At 41.6% G+C, this 13156-nt stretch overlaps 1 long non-coding RNA gene across 3 annotated transcripts; it reads right to left on the bottom strand.

The window, feature by feature from the left end:
* Positions 1-486: 486 nt before the first annotated feature.
* Positions 487-11825, bottom strand: LOC128824496 (uncharacterized). Of its 3 annotated transcripts, none has more exons than XR_008442482.1 (3): positions 11660-11825; positions 3475-3583; positions 487-2496 (listed from the first exon to the last, which is right to left on the bottom strand). It is a non-coding gene; the product is annotated as an uncharacterized LOC128824496 (long non-coding RNA). The 3 variants fall into 3 exon arrangements; XR_008442483.1 differs by lacking the exon at positions 11660-11825 and adding an exon at positions 4258-4610; XR_008442484.1 differs by lacking the exon at positions 11660-11825 and adding an exon at positions 3689-3747.
* Between the last annotated feature and the right edge of the window lie 1331 nt (positions 11826-13156).

The following is a 13156-nucleotide window of genomic DNA, read 5'->3' as shown; positions in this document are numbered from 1 at the left end:
TAAACCATTAATATAGCTAAATACTGGAATAGCTGTACTTTTGAAGGCTTTGTACATTTCTAGATAAAAGTAAACTACAATTATTTTTATCAAGTAGTGCAAGTTCACACTTCTACATACTAGTTTTGCCTTTCAATAAGTTGTTTTTAATATTCCCCTCCTTTCCATGCATGTTTTCTCTACCAAGCAGTCCTTTCTTCACGCTTTCCCTTTTGTAAAATAAAGCTGTTTTGTCTTAAAACCCTCTGATACCTTGTCAATTTTGTTTTAATTAAGCCTTCTGTCATTTGTTGAACTGCAACATATGATTCTCATTGTATCATGACAGATCTAGTATTCAGCTGTTACACAGGATGTTAATGTGAACACATCAATATTCACGTCTCTTGATAGATCGTGAAGCTTAATAAATCACTTTTGCAAAGTCAGTGGTGTTCCTGTCAGAGCATAAAACAAGCTAGAGGATGAGGTATGTAAAATGTAGGGTGTTTTTTCATCTGGTTTTTATTGCAGACATAAATAAGATATTCGTCTAGTAACAGTGAACTACTTGTTTTATTGTAAATATTAGGAAAATAAATCATTATTCTTACATTTCAGTAGTTATGGGGCTACCTGCACCTCTATGCCTTTCTGGTCCCTGAGTGCACCCAATTCAGGTGTTTGGCCTCTTGTTGTTACCTGTGTCTGACAACTTGTGATTCTTAGAGCAGGACCCAGGTACGTTACTCTCTGTATACCAATCACTTGACCTGCAGGCTCTCTCTTTAGAAACCTGTGACCAGTGATATTGACCAGCAACCTTTATAAAACACAGTATTTTTATTTAGCAGTTAGAACAAAGCATCCGAGAACAGATTTAAAAAAACAACAAGTAGCCTATACACTTTTAATCTAATTTTATGCCTCACTACAAGCTGTTAGGTAGGCTTTCCTCTTACGTCACAGGAATGGAACTGAACCAATTTACAGTTTCATAGCCAACTCAAATCTTGTTGGTCTGTAGGTCTCTGTCTGATAAGGTGACCAGACAGCAAATGTGAAAAATCCGGACGGGGGTGGGGGGTAATAGGAGCCTATATAAGAAAAAGACCCCAAAACTGGGACTGTCCCTATAAAATCGGGACATCTGGTCACCCTATCTGACTCATCCTGTTCAAACTGGGTTGGGTGCTCCCCATAAGAGCAGGCTAGAGCCATTAAGGCTATTCTCTTTGCAACTGTCACTTAACAACCCTTATGTGTAATTTGTTAGATGACTATTAGAAAGGGCTTTTCCTCTTTGTTTCTCTAGGCAGGTAGGCTCTGCTATCCAGACAAACTTCTAGGCTGAAATATCCACTCCCAATTACGGGACAAACACACCATGCTAATGACAAATACAGATACAGTATTAAAATCAAAGAGTACCCCCATACTTGTCAGGAGGTGAATGACATTTATTGTGATGGGGTGACACTTCATCATAGGCTAGAAATGATTAAAGGGAAAGTCAGACACCTTCAGTTCACCTGTGTAGTAATGAGTTACTTTTCAGCCAGAGAGGGTGGGACTAAGAAGGATCTGGTAATCACCCAGACACTAAGGCAGGGGTCAGCAACCTTTCAGAAGTGTTGTGCCGAGTCTTCATTTATTCACTCTAATTTAAGGTTTCACGTGCCAGTAATACATGTTAATGTTTTTAGAAGGTCTCTTTCTATAAGTCTATCATATATAACTAAACTGTTGTATGTAAAGTAAATAAAGTTTTTAAAATGTTTAAGAAGCTTCATTTAAAATTAAATTAAAATGCAGAGCCCCCCGGACTGGCCAGGACCCGGGCACTGTGAGTGCCACTGAAAATCAGCTCGCGTGCCGCCTTTGGAACGTGTGCCATAGGTTGCCTACCCCTGCACTAAGGCCTCATAAATGGGCTAAGAGTTCAGTCTGGGGAAAGTAGGCCTTTCACACAAATCTGCTCTCTGGCTTAAGACTGTTAGAAGCTAGAAGCCTCCCAAAGACTTAGGCTGAATAGGGACAGTACTCAATACCAAAGTGGAGAAAAGGACTCCAATGAAATCCCAGGAAGGGCTTGAGAACAGGGCCCAGAAGCTAGGCTGATTCTTTGGGACTTTGGACTACACTTTGATATTTTGTTACCCTGGAAGAGGTTGGAATTAGGTAATTTCCAAGCTGGATGGCAGATAGCTTGCAGGGGGTGCTAGGTAAGAATGCTTGCAACCAGAAGCCATGACAATTGGGGTACTATAGCAATGAGTACAACCATTTACATTTATACACAAATAGGTTAAAATATTAAGTGGCCAAGATTAATTCTTATGGCAGTAAATTTAAGGTTGTAAATCCATCTCTGATGTATCTCAGTATACAGCTTGTATGATATTTCAAGATCATCCACTACTGGCCAAAAGACTGTGTCCCCTCCTATCACGTATGCTTCCAGCAATAGCAATGCATACACTTGCAACCTTCTGGCTTCATTACTGCAATTCATATCTAGAAATGAAAGCACATATGCAGAAAGAATGCTATTTATGGCAAAACTCAATAGGCAATCTATCTGCCTACACTCATCTCTTTGTATTCCTCAATGTTGCACTCCTCTCTTATGTACTGGCTGTGTTGAATGCAAAGTCCAAATCAAAGTCTTGGGTCAATCCCATTGTGGGCTTTGAATATTAGAACAAAAAGTTACCCAAAAGATCACCTTTCTTTCCCTTCCCTCTGACAGCCTAGATTAGCTATGCTAAATTCAACGATGGCCACTTTATTTCAGATGAGAGCGTCCATATGGGGATTTAACGTGCTGTAATGAATATGTATGATCTTAACACCTTAGTTAATTTGTCTTAACTTTCCTGAGTATCCCCATATACACAAGCCCTGAAACAAGTGAAACTTGGCCAACTGGGAGAAGTTTGTGAATAGAGGGGGGAGAACTTTCATGGGAACTGTACCAATAGAACTCACTCCTAGAAGGGATAAGAAAGACCACAGACTTTAACAGCATTCAAAAACAAATGGAAAACCCATTTCTTCTTCCCCTCAATAGTTCTTAACACACTTAATCAAAGTCACTGTCATTTAATAAAATTCAACTACTCTGTGTGATGAAGAAGACATTTATCTTTAATTACTTGAGGCATTCATATTATGGTGATAAGGGCATAAGTATCTAGGTAGCTTTCACTACCACTGTTCACACTGCATCTGTTCTTTGGAAAAACTGAGCATCAGTCTTTGATCTACATAAAAGTTTCCCATGAATTGTTCCTCTTCCCTTAAAACCTTCATCTCTGTCTAAGATCTTAGATACAGAGCACTGTGGAGCAAGGAGCATCCTTTTGTGTCTGTCTGAGAAGAGCCTACTACATTTTCCGGGCCAACATAAACAAATATAAATAATCCTCCCCCTGGGATTCTAGCACTTCAGTTCACACACAAAAAGAATTGTTAATAATTCACTCAATTTACCTTTTGCCACGTGGACAGACTCTTGCTTTGGTGATGTCAGGAGTTCAGTGTACAAGATTTCAGCATAAACAAAAATTCAGCAACCAAGGGGCTATAACTTTGGGGGAGCCTGATAACAAAAGACACATATTCATTATAAGAAGTGTGCTCAAATGCGAGTTTCTCAGGACAGGGGTAGTGTCTGATTTGTCTGAGGAATACTATGTGCACTCACAGTGTGTTCTATAAGCAAAAATATGGGTGGAGTTTCAGAATGTTTTCCTTAAATTTTACCTGTGCAAATAAATATAAAGGGTAAGAATTATAATAAAAGTGAGTGAACATAAAACAATTTTTCATAATACTAGGGGAGTGCACTGTTTATGTGAAAAGCAAGGTCCATGTTTTCTTTGTATGAAAAGAAACTTGGGGGAAGTTTTCAAAGGCTGGTAAGTGTCTAACTCACAATGAAAGATTATATAAATTGGGTGCCTGAACAGCTATTTGCACCTTTTGAAAATGTCTGAACCCCCTTACAGTTTCTTTCCAGAGCTAAGGAGTTATCTATAAAGTCTAGGTAAGCATGCATCAAAAAATACCATAGGAGGTGTTCTCCCTAAAAGTTAGTTCTAATCTCTTTTTAAGGATTTTTTTTCTTCTTCAAATCTCTCCTTTGAAATCACTTTTGTTTTTTTTCCCAACACTGATTCCCACATGAGCCAGCTTGACAAAAAAATGTAAATACCTCGTCTCTTCCCCCCCTTCCCCTCCCCCCCACAAAAAATGCTGTAATGGGGTTCTTACTTCTCTGGTGGTGATGGCTTAGTTGATAAGTGTGGCTGCATCTCTTGTTGGCCCACCATCTCCCTCTGGTGAAGGGATGGCTTTGTGAAAAGAACGAGGAGTACTTGTGGCACCTTAGGCCTGGTCTACACTGGGGGGGATCGATCTAAGATACGCAACTTCAGCTACGAGAATAGAGTAGCTGAAGTCGACGTATCTTAGATCGACTTACTTTGCGTCCTCACGGCGCAGGATCGATGGCCGTCGCTCCCCCGTCAACTCCACTTCCGCCTCTCGCCTTGGTGGAGTTCCGGAGTCGACGGGGAGTGCGTTCAGGGATCGATGTATCGCGTCTAGACAAGACGCGATACATCGATCCCCGATAGATCGATCACTATCCGGCGGGTAGTGTAGATGTACCCTTTAGAGACTAACAAATGTATTTGGGCATAAGCTTTCATGGGCTAAAACCCACTTCATCGGATGCATGCAGTGGAAAATACAGTAGGAAGATTTATATAAACAGAGAACATGAAAAAATGGGTGTTGCCATACCAACTATAATGAGACTATTCAATTAAGGTGGGATATTATCAGCTTTGTATAAACTTCCAACTAAACCTATGTACACCCTTTTTATTCTCGGGTCAATAAAACAAGTCCATACAAAACGAAGGCAAAGTAGTCTCTCACCAGTCCTGTGTGGGCTCTCTATTTCTCTGTCTCATGTCAGGCTCAGTCGGTAGTCTGTTTGTCCCTTTTCCCCTTCTACTAGAGAGTACCAGCTTGCCCCGCTGCTGAGGGGTAATAGAACAGGCCTCTTCCTCAACTCCAGATTACAGCTTGGATATCCTGAATTGTGAACAAGTGTGTCTCCTTCACTCAAACCTTGCTTAACTTTTACGCGGGCCATTTCCTACATGGCCTTACAAAATGAAACCAGGGATCCAAAGGTGGAGACGCCAGTTCCTCCTACTCCCTGAATGTTTCTCCTGGCTGTTCTTCTTGCCTGGTGCCTTTTAGCCAGTCCTCTGTCCAAATATCTTTGACACTGAGCACAGGCCGCTCTTATAGTTACTTTGGTTATGATCCTTGTCCCCCAGGAGTACAGCTCCCACAATTTTCCTTTCCTTAAAGAGCTGAGAGCTAGTAGTGACCCTGCACAACAGCACATCCCCTTAAAGAGGCCACCACACTTTTACAAGAACTGAGATGACATATAGAGGGTGTGTCTGTGTGCTTTGTTTTAAAGCCTCACGACCTCCTACAGTGTAAATCCCCCTTCTTTTTCACATCCTTGCCTCTTGTCATCCTGTGTCTTATCCTACCTAGACTGTAAGTTCCTCAGGACAGGGACTGCGTCTATCTTGTATGAAAAACCCTTTGTGTACTAATGATCTATAAATAGCTAATATGGATGGCGTTTTAGTTGTCCCTGTATTTCTTGAGTTTGTATATTTGATATATTACTTTAATACTATGTGTGTGATCTGTATTTTAGATTCTTTTTAAAAAGAAAAAATTCTTATGGAAGTATGAGAACCCAAGCAATCTTTAAAACGTGCATTATTTATGTAATAGACTTCAGTGGCCTAGTGTGTAAATAAATACAGGATGAAAACCTGACTCCACTGAAGTCCATTGGAGTTTTGCCATTGACTCCAACAAGACCAGAATTTCACCCACAGCATTTAGACATATACATTGCTGCATGGGGAAGCAATGCAGAAGTTGTGAATTTGAGCATGCCCTATAGTACGCTTTACTTTAAAAGTAATCTCTCTTTTATCCAAAGGATGAAGCTTACAGTATAACCACAATTATAACGGCTCATTTATGCAGCCATGGGTCTTTACTCAGGCAAAACTGAATAGTTGCATCCTTTTTAAAGATGAACAAATGTTTTAAAGAACAATCTGCACAACCTTACTATAAATAGCCAGACGGCCAAATAGATATTACCAGTGGGCAATCCTGCAAATGTTTATATTGAATTAATCTTCCATCCAGCCTTTACCAGTCTTGAAAGCTGTTGACATGTCATCAGCTTCTTAGATGCATTGGATAGGTGCACTGTTACCTATCGATGATATCTCCTTACATATAAGTCAGACTTTACATTGTAATAAATCTGCGGTTACCTAGGATTTCAGACATGCGCCTATACTGAGTACATCATGGCCATTCAAAAATTAATAACAGTGCAGTTGGAGTGCCTGTTCTAAAACTTTGTAAGAGCTAATTATTTATTTATTATTAAAAGCACTAGCACCCACTACCTGATCCACAAAGGAAAATATCCTATAGTTTTAAGCTGTATAGGGCTTACATCACAATTCAGATTCCATGTAGAATGCAAAGATACATGTACACACCAACCCACTGATTACAATACATATTGAGCAGAGTTGTAAGGGCTCTTCATAGCATACAAACTAAGAGTAAAAATTAAAAATCCATTCAGTATTCTCAGAATGTATGGTAATTTACATTTTGCACATAAGCAGTTATTTTTTACTGCTGAACTTTAGTGAAACTATCATTAATTTATATTGACTCAGTACTCTACATTCTAAAAGATCCTGAAGTGCACCACAGTTATAGGCACATAGAACATTTGGAATGCAGCCATCTCAGCACATTACCTAACAGCATGAGGAAGGAAAATGTTGGCCAAGGAAAACCTCTACTCTTATAACAAGAAGTGCTAAACAGATGGTAATCAATCCAGTGCATGGTGAGATGTCAAACAAGTGAAGCTGCGTATCAGGATCTGGTGCAGAAGAAAAACTAAGAGCTATTTATTCTGTTAAGTCTTTGATTGACCTCTTAATTAATTTAATAGTAGGGAATGAGTATTTTGTTCTGTATACGTGCGGGGTTCTGCTGGTGAGCCTTTAAATTGAATGAGACTAGTCACACATTAGTAAGCATTCACCAATCTGGCTCTTAAGAAGGGAAGGAATCAGTCTACTATGGCTGCCTTTGAAACGTAATTTAAACCATTGTAGAAGTATGAAGGAATCAACCCTTTAGCTCTGAGAATTTACAGTGATACCAACTTAAATAACAAAAAAAAAACAACACACTTTAATCTGAAGCTTCTTACCTACTATTGTCACAAGAAACTGCTAGGATTACTATAACAAAGAGAATAAAGAAATGTTTTTCTCAATTTTTCAGTTTCTTGGTGCATTTGATAGCAGTGTGTGTATTATCAGTTTCATTTGTCAGTTTCTCCTGTACTTGTTTGTCTCTTGTTTGTTTGGGTCTTTCACAGAGCAAGGCAGCAGGGGAAAAAACTACAAATGTAACACTACTTTCAGGTGGCTAATGGCAGCAAAAAGGGCCAGGTTCAATACATCTATGGTCCCTCTTGAATAATGAAACCAGTTCAGAACCCTGGGAAAACTAAATACGCCTGCGCTGCGTGCCCTTAATAGGAAGAACTTCCCCATGTGCAAGCACTGCAAGACCCTGTACAAATAATGGAAATCTTTATTAGGGAAAGGGAATACAATCATAAACTTGGAAAACACAGCAACAGAATACATATAATATTAGTTGCAGCTAACTCACGTGATTAACTAAAAAAAAATTAATCACGCTTAATCGCAGATTCAATCTCACTGTTAAATAGAATACCAATTGAAATTTATTAACTATTTTGGATGTTTTTCTATATTTTCACATATTGATTTCAATTACAACACAGAATAAAAAATGTGTATTTTTATTACAAATATTTGCACTGTAAAAATGATAAAATAAATAGTATTTTTCAATTTACCTCATACAATACTGTAGTGCAATCTTTGTTGTGAAAGTGCAACAACAAATTTAGATTGTTTTGTTTTGAGGGCAGTTATGTAACAGAAAAAAGTAAAACTTTAGAGCCTGCAAGTCCACTCAGTCCTACTTCTTGTTCAGCCAATCCGTAAGACAAACAAGTTTGTTTACATTTACAGGAGATAATGCTGCCCTCTTCTTATTTACGTAATCAGAAAGCGAAAACAAGCATTTGTCTAGCACTTTTATAGCTGACATTACAAGGTATTTATGTGCCAGATATGCTAAACATTCGCATGCCCCTTCATGCTTCAGCCACCATTCCAGAGGACATGCTTCCATGCTGATGATGCTCATTAAAAAAATGCATTAATTAAATTTGTGACTGAACTCGTTGGGGAGAATTGGATGTCCCCTGCTCTGTTTTACCCACATTCTGCCATATATTTCATTTTATAGCAGCCTCAGATGATGACCCAGCACGTTGTTCATTTTAAGACTACTTTTACTGCAGATTTGACAAACCGCAAAGAAGGTACCAACGTGACAGATCTAAAGATAGCTACAGCACTTGACCCAAGATTTAAGAATCTGAAGTGCCTTCCAAAATCTGAGAGGGATGAGGTGTGGAGCATGCTTTCAGAAGTCTTAAAAGAGCAACACACTGATGCGGAAACTACGTAACCCGAACCACCAAAAAAGAAATCAACCTTCTACTGATGGCATCTGACTCAGATGATGAAAATGATCGTGTGTCGTTCCTCACTGCTTTGGAGTGTTATCGAGCAGAACCCATCATCAGCATGGCTGCATGTCTTGTGCAATGGTGGTTGAAGCATGAAGGGACATATGAATCTTTAGTGCATCTGGCATGTCAATATCTTGTGACACTGGCTACAACAGTGCCATGAGAATGCCTGTTCTCACTTTTGGCTGACATTGTAAACAAGAAGCAAGGACAGCATTATCTCCTGCAAATGTAAACCAACTTGTTTGTCTGAGCGATTGGCTGAGCAAGAAGTAGGACTGAGTGGACTTCCAGGCTCTAAAATTTTACATTGTTTTATTTTTGAATGCAGTTATTTTTGTACATAATTCTACATTTGTAAGTTCAACTTTCATGATAAAGAGATTGTACTATAGTACTTGTAAACAGTATTTTTCAATTCACCTAATACAAGTATTTACACTGTAAAAAAAAATCACAAATAAAATGAGCACTGTACACTTTGTATTGTTGTAATGGAAATCAATACATTTGAAAATGTAGAAAATATCCAAAAATATTTAAATAAATGGTATTCTATTAACAGAGCAATTAATCATGATTTTTTTTATCGTTTCACTGCACATATATATAATATATATGTGTGTGTGTGTGTATGTGCAAGTAAAGTCATCCTCTTTCTAATAAGTTTGTCAACAATGCCTCTAATTCCTTCCCACCTGCTGGTGAGAATCTGTGAGGGGTAACAGTCCCTTGGCTTTACCACTCAGCCATCCACCAAACCACTAGTCAGTTTGGATCAGTAACAAATTGTAATCCCAGCATCTCTTTGCAGGTCTGTCTCCAGTCCCAAGGAGTCTTATCTGGTCCAGCCTGGAGGACCACCAGTGATTAAAGTGGTCTGTGTGGGGTTTTGTTCTCTCTCTCTCTCCCCACACCCCAAAGAGAGGGCTGGGGAGGTCTATCATTACATGGGAGCAGCAGCTTTGATAAGACCATGCTTAAAGTGCATCACTCAACTACCCAATTTGATCTATATAGACAGAGATTTTTGCTAGGTCTGTGACCTCCACTTTAAGGACTAGCCATAAGGGTTACACAAATATAGGAACATGCAACTATAAGCATTATAAGATTTAACTTTATATTGTCCCTTTAAATTAAACAATGCTGGCTGTCAGTTATTTTTAGTTTTTGCCCTGAAACACATTTTCTTTACAGGTAGCTTTTGAGTGTGCAAGAGCTGTCTACAACAATTTCAATAAACAGATTTTTGAGATTTAAATATTCCCTTGTAGGGTTATGCATACAAAAACCACAATAGTATGGTAATGCATGAGATCTGGAAAGTAGAACTGACCAGTTTAGGATCATTGTTCAAACTGAGTGAAATACAAATAAATCAGAAGTGAAAATGGTGGAAAGTAAATTAGATTTTAAGACTTTCAGTTTTAGTATCTTGAAGTGAACCTAGATATAGAATTATAATATTTGTGGTATGATTACCTTAACGGTGTCCTCTTAAGTCTCCCTGGGGGGAAGAGGGGAGTAAATCACTAGAGGAACTATATAAAATTCATAATAAAATATGATAGAGCAATTTTTCTGTTTAGGATAGATCTTAGTATTTATATAGACCCCTTAATCTAGGGAAGTCAAACTGATTTACAAAAAATTAGCCCCACATCATCCTGAGGTAGATAGGGATGATACCTATCTTACAAAAAGAGAGATGGACGTATGTAAAGGTAAAGTGACTTGCACATAGTCATGCAACAAACCATTAGTCCCATATTTTGCTGGCTTGGTACCAAGACAATGTTACCATAACTGCAATGATTGATGGATGGTAAGACAGTAACAAGTTGCTTTGTGAGACTCTACACTACAATGTGATTATTTTAGGGTTGGGCAGCTGAACGATCTGATGACTGGCCAATTGACCAGTTAAATAATATCAAAATAATCCTCTTTTTTAAAGCATTAATTTATTGCAGTAGTAATAGAAGAGAAAGACTTTATGATCTCCAACAGGCTTAGTCTTAGCTATAGACAGATACTTAGGCCTAATTACAATAAACAAGTTACTTAACTGAGTTATTTTAATTCAGAAATTGTGAAACAAGTTCTAAAAAGGATGGAACGGTACCATGATTCAATCAAAAAGGCAGTCTGCTGCCTACATCATGGCATCCTTGCTGGAATATTTGACTATGGTCAACTAATAGGTGGTCAACTGACAGAATTTCACTGGTCAACTCACCCAGTTGTCAAGCCCGGATTGTTTTTAAGGAATGTCACCACACTGCATCCTGCCCCGAAGCTACTGGACCAATAACCCCCTCATATCGCATAATAAACCCGTGGACGTTTTCAAAGTGTCCTGTCACTTTGGCAGGGCAGCCTCACGGCTTCACACCCCTCCCCCAGCTCCCACGGCCGTGCAGCAACCTCTTCACAGGCGGCTGGCGCCCTGGGCAGAGCACCCCGGTGATGCTTGGGAGGGCCCACGCTGCACTGCAGCATTTCCACGCCACCGAGCCAGTGACATTTTTGCATGATAACGCCTGCCTCTGTAACTTTCACTCCATGCATCTGAAGAAGTGGGGGGTTTTACCCACGAAAGCTTATGCCCAAATTAATCTGTTAGTCTCTAAGGTGCCACAGGACCCTCTGTTGCTTTTTACAGATTCAGACTAGCACGGCTACCCCTCTGATACTTGATACCAGACTCCTTGTTGTTTTTGTAGCTACAGACTAACAGGGCTACCCCCTGATACTTGATTTTTGCATGAGGCTCACGCCACGTTGCTGGGGTGTGCTACCACGTACCCTCCCCCGCAGCATTTCGTCTATGCGCCACCCTCCCTGGGAGGCCTATTCTCAGTGCTCCCCCCTCTTGCCTACATCGTGGGCCCGGGCAGGCCTCAGACGGTGGGGTGAGTGGCAGGGCGAGGCGCTGTACGCGGGCTGCCTCTTCTGGCGAGACCGAGCCCAGCCTCAGCCTCCAGGAAAGCCCAGTCTCGCTTTCCCTCAGGGGGGGATGAGGAGCGGGAAACGCGACGGTTAGAACCGTTAACCATCCCCCCCCCCCCCCTGCGCGCGAGCACCGGCCTCAGAGCTGACTGACGCCTCCCACAACGATTTTCCGCCGGGGAGGGGCTGGGTTGACGCACGAACGTGCTCTGGGCGGAGCGTTCACGTCACCAGGAGGAACATTGGGGGATGGGCTAAGGCTGACGTCTGCCTCGCGTCACCGGAAATGACGGTGAGGGGGCCACTGCCCCCTGCTCCGTTCAAACCTGGATGGCGGCAAAGCAGAGCGGCGGTGGGTAGAAAGGCCCTGGGCGTGGGGGCGGCTGGGAACGTACGAGGTCTCGGAGATACTGTGTGTGTCTGTTTGTAGGGGAGCCCGGCCCCTCCGTGGAGCGAGGGGACTCTTTCTTCCCCGCCGACTTTCCTGGGCTCCCCCTGGACCTAGGGAACGCTCCCTTTCCCGTCATTGGGGGAGGGGCTCAGCCCCCCCCCCACTAGTCTCCTCTCGTTAGCGGTTGGGGGTCTTTCGGGAGGGAGGGAGCCCCTTCCCCAGCTCTTGTTAGGGACTTGGGGTCGAGCCCCCATCCCTTCCCTTGGAGGGAGCTGAGCTCTCTCTGCAGGGAGGGGTCAGCCTACCCCCACTCCCCTCTCTTTCCTTGGAGAGATGGGGGTGTCAAGCCCTCCCAGTTCCCATGTCATTAGGCATTGGGGTCTTCCTGGGAGCTGGGCTCTTCCTGCAGGCTGAGGCTGGGCTCGGTCTCGCCAGAAGAGGCAGCCCGCGTACAGCCGAGCTTAAGGGGCCTATGGTCGAGCCCCATAGGCCCCTTAAGTCCCCTCTCTTGGAGGGAGGGGGTCAAGCCCTCTTATTCTCCTCTCATTGGGGGCCTGCCCGTCCCTTCAGGCAGGGAGTTGCCAGCGCCCTCTCCTCCCTCCCACCCCCAACACACATTGAGGCATCGCTTGGGTCGGGGCAGCTCTCAGCCTGTCCTTTGGGAGTAGAAGGCTTGGTGGTGACAGCTATACTAAGGCTCTCCTTCCTAGGTGGGATGAATGGCCCTTAAACCATTTGGTTATGAAATGTTGCAGTGAGGTGTCTTTTCCCTATGAGTTGAGTGCACTAGGCTAGCTGACAGGCCTCCTGCTTGGTTATAAAGCAGGTACAGTAGAACCTCAACGTTACGAACACCAGAGTTACAACTGACCAGTCAACCACAGACCTCATTTGGAACTGGAAGTATACAATGAGGCAGCAGCAGAGACAAAAGAAAAAAAAAACAAATACAGTAGAGTACTGTGTTAAATGTAAACTACCAAAAAAAGTTAAAGCAGCATTTTTCTTTTGAATAGTAAAGTTTCAAAGCTGTATTA

The sequence above is a fragment of the Malaclemys terrapin genome, chromosome 16, assembly GCF_027887155.1.
Source record: "Malaclemys terrapin pileata isolate rMalTer1 chromosome 16, rMalTer1.hap1, whole genome shotgun sequence".
NCBI lineage: Eukaryota > Metazoa > Chordata > Testudines > Emydidae > Malaclemys > Malaclemys terrapin.
Note: the sequence above shows the minus strand (reverse complement) of the source record. Positions and strands in the feature narration are given on the sequence as shown.